The sequence below is a fragment of the Macadamia integrifolia genome, unplaced genomic scaffold (assembly GCF_013358625.1).
Source record: "Macadamia integrifolia cultivar HAES 741 unplaced genomic scaffold, SCU_Mint_v3 scaffold_5A, whole genome shotgun sequence".
NCBI lineage: Eukaryota > Viridiplantae > Streptophyta > Magnoliopsida > Proteales > Proteaceae > Macadamia > Macadamia integrifolia.
The window spans coordinates 318,416-324,800 of NW_024870671.1; positions in this window are offsets into that span (position 1 = coordinate 318,416).

Genomic DNA, 6,385 nt, shown 5'->3' on the forward strand with positions numbered 1-6,385 from the left:
ACAAATCCCCTCATCTTGGGTCTCGTGATGTATGTTCCCGTCACTTCTCGGTTCTACTCCTAGGATACATAGTGTTTTTAAGGTAGTTTAGTCATTCATAGAGGAGTGGGACCCAAGGACATATGTCCTATTAAAGAGGGTTTAAAAATCATCCTCAAGGTGGTTCACCGGTGGATAAATTCGAGAGGGTGTGAAACTCAATTTTTTCCATCTTGAGCTTCACTGGCTGATGATCCGGGTTTCACCGGCTGACAGGTGACCATGAGCGATGAAGTCAAAATCTGGATTTCTTTGCCCAGATCTGCTCCACAGGCTACGTGGCCCCTTTCTATGATTGTGTGAGTGTGTGGTTTCGAGTTTAGTGCCATTTCCAACTCCATTTCTCCCTTATCCCTCTTTTGTGTGGTTTACAATTGGGATTTTGTGATTTTAAGGTTGGTTTGCATGTAGGGCCCCTCACACACCACAATAGTTTGGGTTTAGAGCAATTACTGATTTAGTTCACTATGGAATCACATAATAGGTTCCAATCCCCATTTTACAAGTCTAGGTTTACCTAAATTTGGGGAATCTTGGTGGCGGTTATGTAATGGCCACCAATAGCCTATGGTATCACTCTAAGTCATCTTCCATATGCTTATTTCCATTTTCCTCCACCCCATTTTGGGTTTAAGTGTGAAATTTAGAGAGCTTGGGTAAAATCCCTTGTTCTAGGGTTTAGTTGCCCAAATTGGGATTTTAGGTGGGGATTTCGTCGGGGATTGTCCATAAACACAATTCTAACCATTCCAACCTTAGTTTAGGTGTAAGACATTATTTCCCCAACTTAGGGTTAGGTTAGAATATTAGGTCATAGAGGATTTGGGTTGCCACATTTAGGGCTTTTCATATGGGATAAGCAAGTAGCAGCATCAGGGTGCTGAGGACCAAGTAGCAACATTAGGTTGTCGGGGACCAAGTAACAACATCAGGTTGCCAAGGACCAAGTAGCAACATCAATGTGTCGAGTTTCAAGTAGTTGCATCAGGGTGCCGAGATAAGCAAGTAGCAAGGTAAGCAAGTACCAGCATTGGGGTGCCGAGGACCATGTAGATCAAATAGTCAATATAAGAACTCCAATCGAATAGACAATAACACCAATCTCCTCCTCACGTATAGCATGACATGACATGCTGACAAACAATGTCCAATAAGTAGCATCTCAAAGGATGAGCAACGTAGATAATTTCATAATCAAGAGCACAAAAATAATTTCCACTCTCCCTTGCAGTATAGCGAAAAGGAACATGTAATCTTCAACCTCTATGTAAAGATGGACAAGCATCAAATAAAATGTCCAATCAAGAGTAGCCACAACCAATATCCCCAATAATAGCAATTAGACCATCACTCCATGCAAGTACCCAATTTGTGAAAAAATAGAGCACCCCAAATTGATGCGATCTAGGATCTAGGGGTCCAAGACCTAAAATTGAGTGTTATATGCCCACAAATGACAAATATGTAACTAATTCATGCAAATCCCGGGTTTAAAACTCATTACGGACCATAATTATTGGGACAATCAGATGGCTGGATCTTAATATAAAGCATATACAAAAGGGAAGAATGAAATGGAAAATTTGTAAATATCTCAAAGTAACAAGGGAGGAGTGGCATGGTTGTAATTAATGTATATTCCAACTATAAACACAGGGCTAGGAAAAGGGTAAACTTGGAAGGTGCAATGAAATTTGGACACACTAAGATAATAGAAGTGAAGGGTATTAATGGAAACCTGAAGAGTAAAATAAGGAAACAAATATGAAGTGAAGAGGAACCATATTCGAAGTGGTCTTCTTCAACCTTGGATACACAACTAGCAAGCTTTGCGAGAACTAAGAAAGAAGAGCCAAACACCAATAGGTCAGATGGACATCAAAAGACCATCTAGTGCTCTTTCATTAGGGACTAATGATTCCCTTAAGCCTGTGATCAATCTGATGGATAGATGTCTCAAAATCTCCAAAATATATAGGGACCTTTTCTCCAAAAAAAAAATAGAGTACCGCCCAGCCTCGAGGAGAACTTAAATTGGAGCAGATCAGGGGCTTAAAACATCGTAATATAGAAGTTGAGTGATCCTTCCAAAAGAGTGAAATAGTCCTAAAAAATAGAAGATGAACAGATGGTTGGGTGAAAAATTAATTTGAAGATCAACTGTCTTAAAAGAAATCCCAGAATAGGGTTTAGCAACAATAGTCTACATAAAGCTTGATGGCAGTAGCGATCAATTCAGCAATAGACAACCATGAACAAATAAATACCATCTTCAACAATGGACACCAGCATCAGCTCCAATGGGCACGAGAAAATTTTTTGGCAGCAAGAGAAGCGAAGATCCCATAGCAACTTGATCTTCATATAAACAATCTTCAATTCTAGCAGCGTAATAGAGTAGCAAATCGAGCTAGGGTAGCAATAGCAGTAGTAGCAAGTATGATCTTCATATAAATAATCTTCAATTCTTCATCGAAACCTTAGTTCTTCTTCTATAAGAATTGGGGTTTCTCTAGTAACCCATGACCTTGTAATGACTCTCAAAACATCTACTAGTTGCAACTCTGATACCATGTAACAAACCCAAAGAGAGGAGAGAAAGAGATTGAGAGAGAAGAAGTGAAGAGAGGCTGCAAGAGGGGAGCAGCCGAGAATGTATAGCTTCCTCCCTCCATTTTATTATTTATAAATTAAAGAGTTACACCAAATAAGGTAAGTAGTACGTTGTACAACAAGATAACTAGAAAATCGAAACATTCTCTAATTAGGAAACTAAGTAACTTAATCTAACTTGGAAAGGTTGGGAGAAACTCCCAGCTCGTGACACATATCTCAATAGAGGGCAAACTTAGGAACGAATTCATGCTCAAAGACAAGTGCTTCCTATGTAATGGGCCACATTGGACTAAGGATTACCCTAAGAGGAAAGCTTTAAGTGCCCTTCTCGAAGAGAGGACTCAAGTAAAAGAATAGGTTCGAATAGGGTTTGTAATGCAATTAGTTGCCATTGAGGACACTCTCTCTCAAAAGAGGCTAATGTACGTGGAGGTGCACATCAACGGGAAGCCCACACATGGGGTGGTAGACACAGGAGCTACCCATAACTTTGTTTTAACAGAGGAGGCAAAAAGTGATATAAATCGTAGGAACAAGCCCAGAACCAGTCCAGAATTGTTGTGGGATTTAGCTGCTGTGGGAGACTGCCTAGTTCCAGGGATGGGTCATTTCTCTAATTTTGAGGAGCAGATCATAACAAATGAGGTAGATTACACTTGGATTATAATTTCAGATTTGGATAGAGCATCGACCAGCAAATTAATAGAGACATATTTCCTATATTTGATTGTCACTCGATTTATTTACTTCTTTCAATCGAAATAATCGAATTGAATTTACTTTTGTAAGGTCCTAGATTTCCTTGCTAATGTCTAGATCATATGGGCCCCATGGCCAGTTGCCAGAGATCAAGTTGAAGATTAATCCATGTGTGGAAGAAGATTTGACAACTTGTATTAATGCTATTTTAGGGAAGTTTTATTACTTGTGGGATTTATTAGCCAAAGATAGTTTCTATTTTATATGCAGCTTTCTGTAGTTATTAGTTTTTTATGCTTAGGATTTTAGTTAACTAGATATATTGAATTGGAAATGTAATTAGTTTCCAATTAGGATAATGACTAACTTGTAAGAAGATCTAACTGCCTAGCCCAGTTGGTGAGGTTATGGTGCATGAAAGCCCAAACTCATGAGGAGGTCTCAAGTTCGAGTCTCCCGAATGTAACCCTCCCCCTCCCCCGTTCTATAGTGTACGCATAAAAAATAATAATAATAAAAAAAAACTTGTAATTGGTTCCTTCCCATGTAAGGAAGGCCTTTGATATAATTGATTTGAAGTTTATAAATAAAGAGAAAAGGTTGAAACAACCAACGATTTTGATGAAAGAAAAAGAAAAAAAAGAGTTGGAATTCCAATGGCTGTGAGAGGCAGTGTAGAAGAGAGTCCTACATGAGATGAGATTCTCAATCCACTATCCTATTCTTTCTTCGATTCCTTTCTTTCTTCTCATTGATTTTTATTGTTTCTATTTTTCAAATATTCTGCAACAACCTTGTGATACCCTACTTTTAAAACTTGGTTTAATTACAAAGTTGACCCAGTTTAACCATGCAGGACCCGAACCAGAGAGGGTTATGGCGGGTTCCTTATGGATCATGATGGCAAGAGTGACTTTGAACACAGGTTAGCCAGACAAGTCTGAGTCAGTGCCAGAGGAGATGGGTATACCCAAGCCGTGTACATGCACATATCATAAGGCCATGTACGGGTAATGCTGGTATGTAGCCGTATCCTAAAGTGTATACGTATAATATACCTTGTGCCGAGAGTGAGATACAAGCCGAGAGTCGAATTCCATCAAAATCTCACTTGTTGGCTAAGTTTCGACCAACAGGTGGGCTGTCACAGGTGGGCGAATCCGCCCACCTGAGTGATGATGAGCACATTTATGTGTGAAATCTAGGGTAGTAAAACATGCATTTTACATATTTAGAATAGAGCTACCTTGGGTTTTACTCTCTTTTTGCAGGTTTTATATTTTCAAGGCCTTACGGACTATCGGGCGCTATATCTTCAATTTTACACGTAAAGATGTCCTATTTCTTTTCATGGTTGCGAAGAGGATGAAATTCTGAGCAAGATGGACGTGTTCAATTAAAAGTACACATTCGTTTGGTCACCCGTACAAATGATTATTCTTTTCGGGCCAGAAAAAGAATAATGGATTAGAACTGAACTGAGATGCAGAACCAGCCCATTTGCAGTTGTCCCAGAGGTACAAGGAATATTCCAAATGCCAACAATGATCGATGGACCACATCCTTAAGTGATTGAGGATTCGTTTTTGGTAACAACTACCTACCGTAGTTGGTGAGCTATGGTGTACAAAATTCCCTTGCTCACCAAGAGGTCTCAAGTTCGAATCTCATGGTAGTTTTTTTTAGAGAATTTTGTTGAAGATTTCATGTTTTTCACTCACTTAAAGCACTAAGGGCATGGAGGGGATTTCCACATCAAATTAGAAGCAAGGAAAATCGTGGAAGGGTTCAAAAAAAAAGGAAAGAAAAAAAAAGGAAAGAAAAAAAAAAGGGAGAAATAGAGATTGTCCAAATCTTCTCTCTCGTCCACATCATCACCAAAATATTGTCCAAATCACACAAAGCAAGAAAAAAATCATCCCTTGGAGGGAGAAAAAGAAGAGAAATAAATTAGAAAAAAAAAAGGAAAGAAAATAAGAAAAAATTATAGGAAATTTCTCAAAGTTTATTTCTCTCTTCTCTCTCCTCCACCTTAGCACTTTTGGTCTCAAAAGAACCCACAATCAATTGTGGGTTTCTCCCTTTTAGGAAAGAGAAATTTGTTACCCTACCTCCCCATTCCCTATAAATACAACTCATGTTAGAGGAGGGGAGACAATTCATTCTTCTTCTAATTTTTTTTAGTTGCTCTCTCTTTCTCTTGCTCTCTCTTTAGGTTTAGTTCTTCTTTATCTTTTCTTTAATCACTTTTGTAATAGTTTTTTTTTTCAATTAATGCAAGCACTATTTTATTTTTATTCAGCCCTTTTATGTTTATGATTTATGCAATTGAGTTGTAATTTTTTAAGTTATAGTTCTAGGCTTAGATCTAGGTGACAAGATCACGAGCCGTGGATAGTACTAGAAATTTCAGATTTGGTTTATTTCAGATCTGGTTTTTAGTACTGGTAGTATCTCAAATCGATCAAGTTTTCAGTTCAAGGGTTGAAGTTCAAGTAAGTAGGCTCCTTCAGTAGTCTTCTCTCCCCCCTCTCATTCCCTCTTCTGACTGCCCTTTCTTTCTTAATTTAGGATTTTAATTTCAGTCGTTACATTATTGCTATCCCTTTCCTCCAAGGTTCATGGCTAGTGTATATGTTGGCTTTGCCCCTCCTAGCCATAGAACCATCAATTTATTGCTTTTATTTTAATTGTCTCCCTTTCCCTAAAGCCAAGTAAAGTAACCCTTGTAAGAGTGACTCTCTGGTCAAGTAGGGAAGCTCATATTATGATGCATCCCTCGGGCTAAGTAGAGAAACCTACTTGTGAGTCTCTCTCTAGCTTTATCCCCTTTCTTTTACTTTATTTTTATTTCAGCATTTTTTTTTCCTTTATTTATTTATTTTTTTTAATTGCGTGGGTTGTTTATTTTCAGTTATTTATTTATTTAATTTTAATTGCATGGCTTGCGTCTTTAAATTCTTAGATGACGAATGGTTAGGACGTTATTTTTAGGACGGTAATTAGAATTAGATCACAACCATTAATCAGT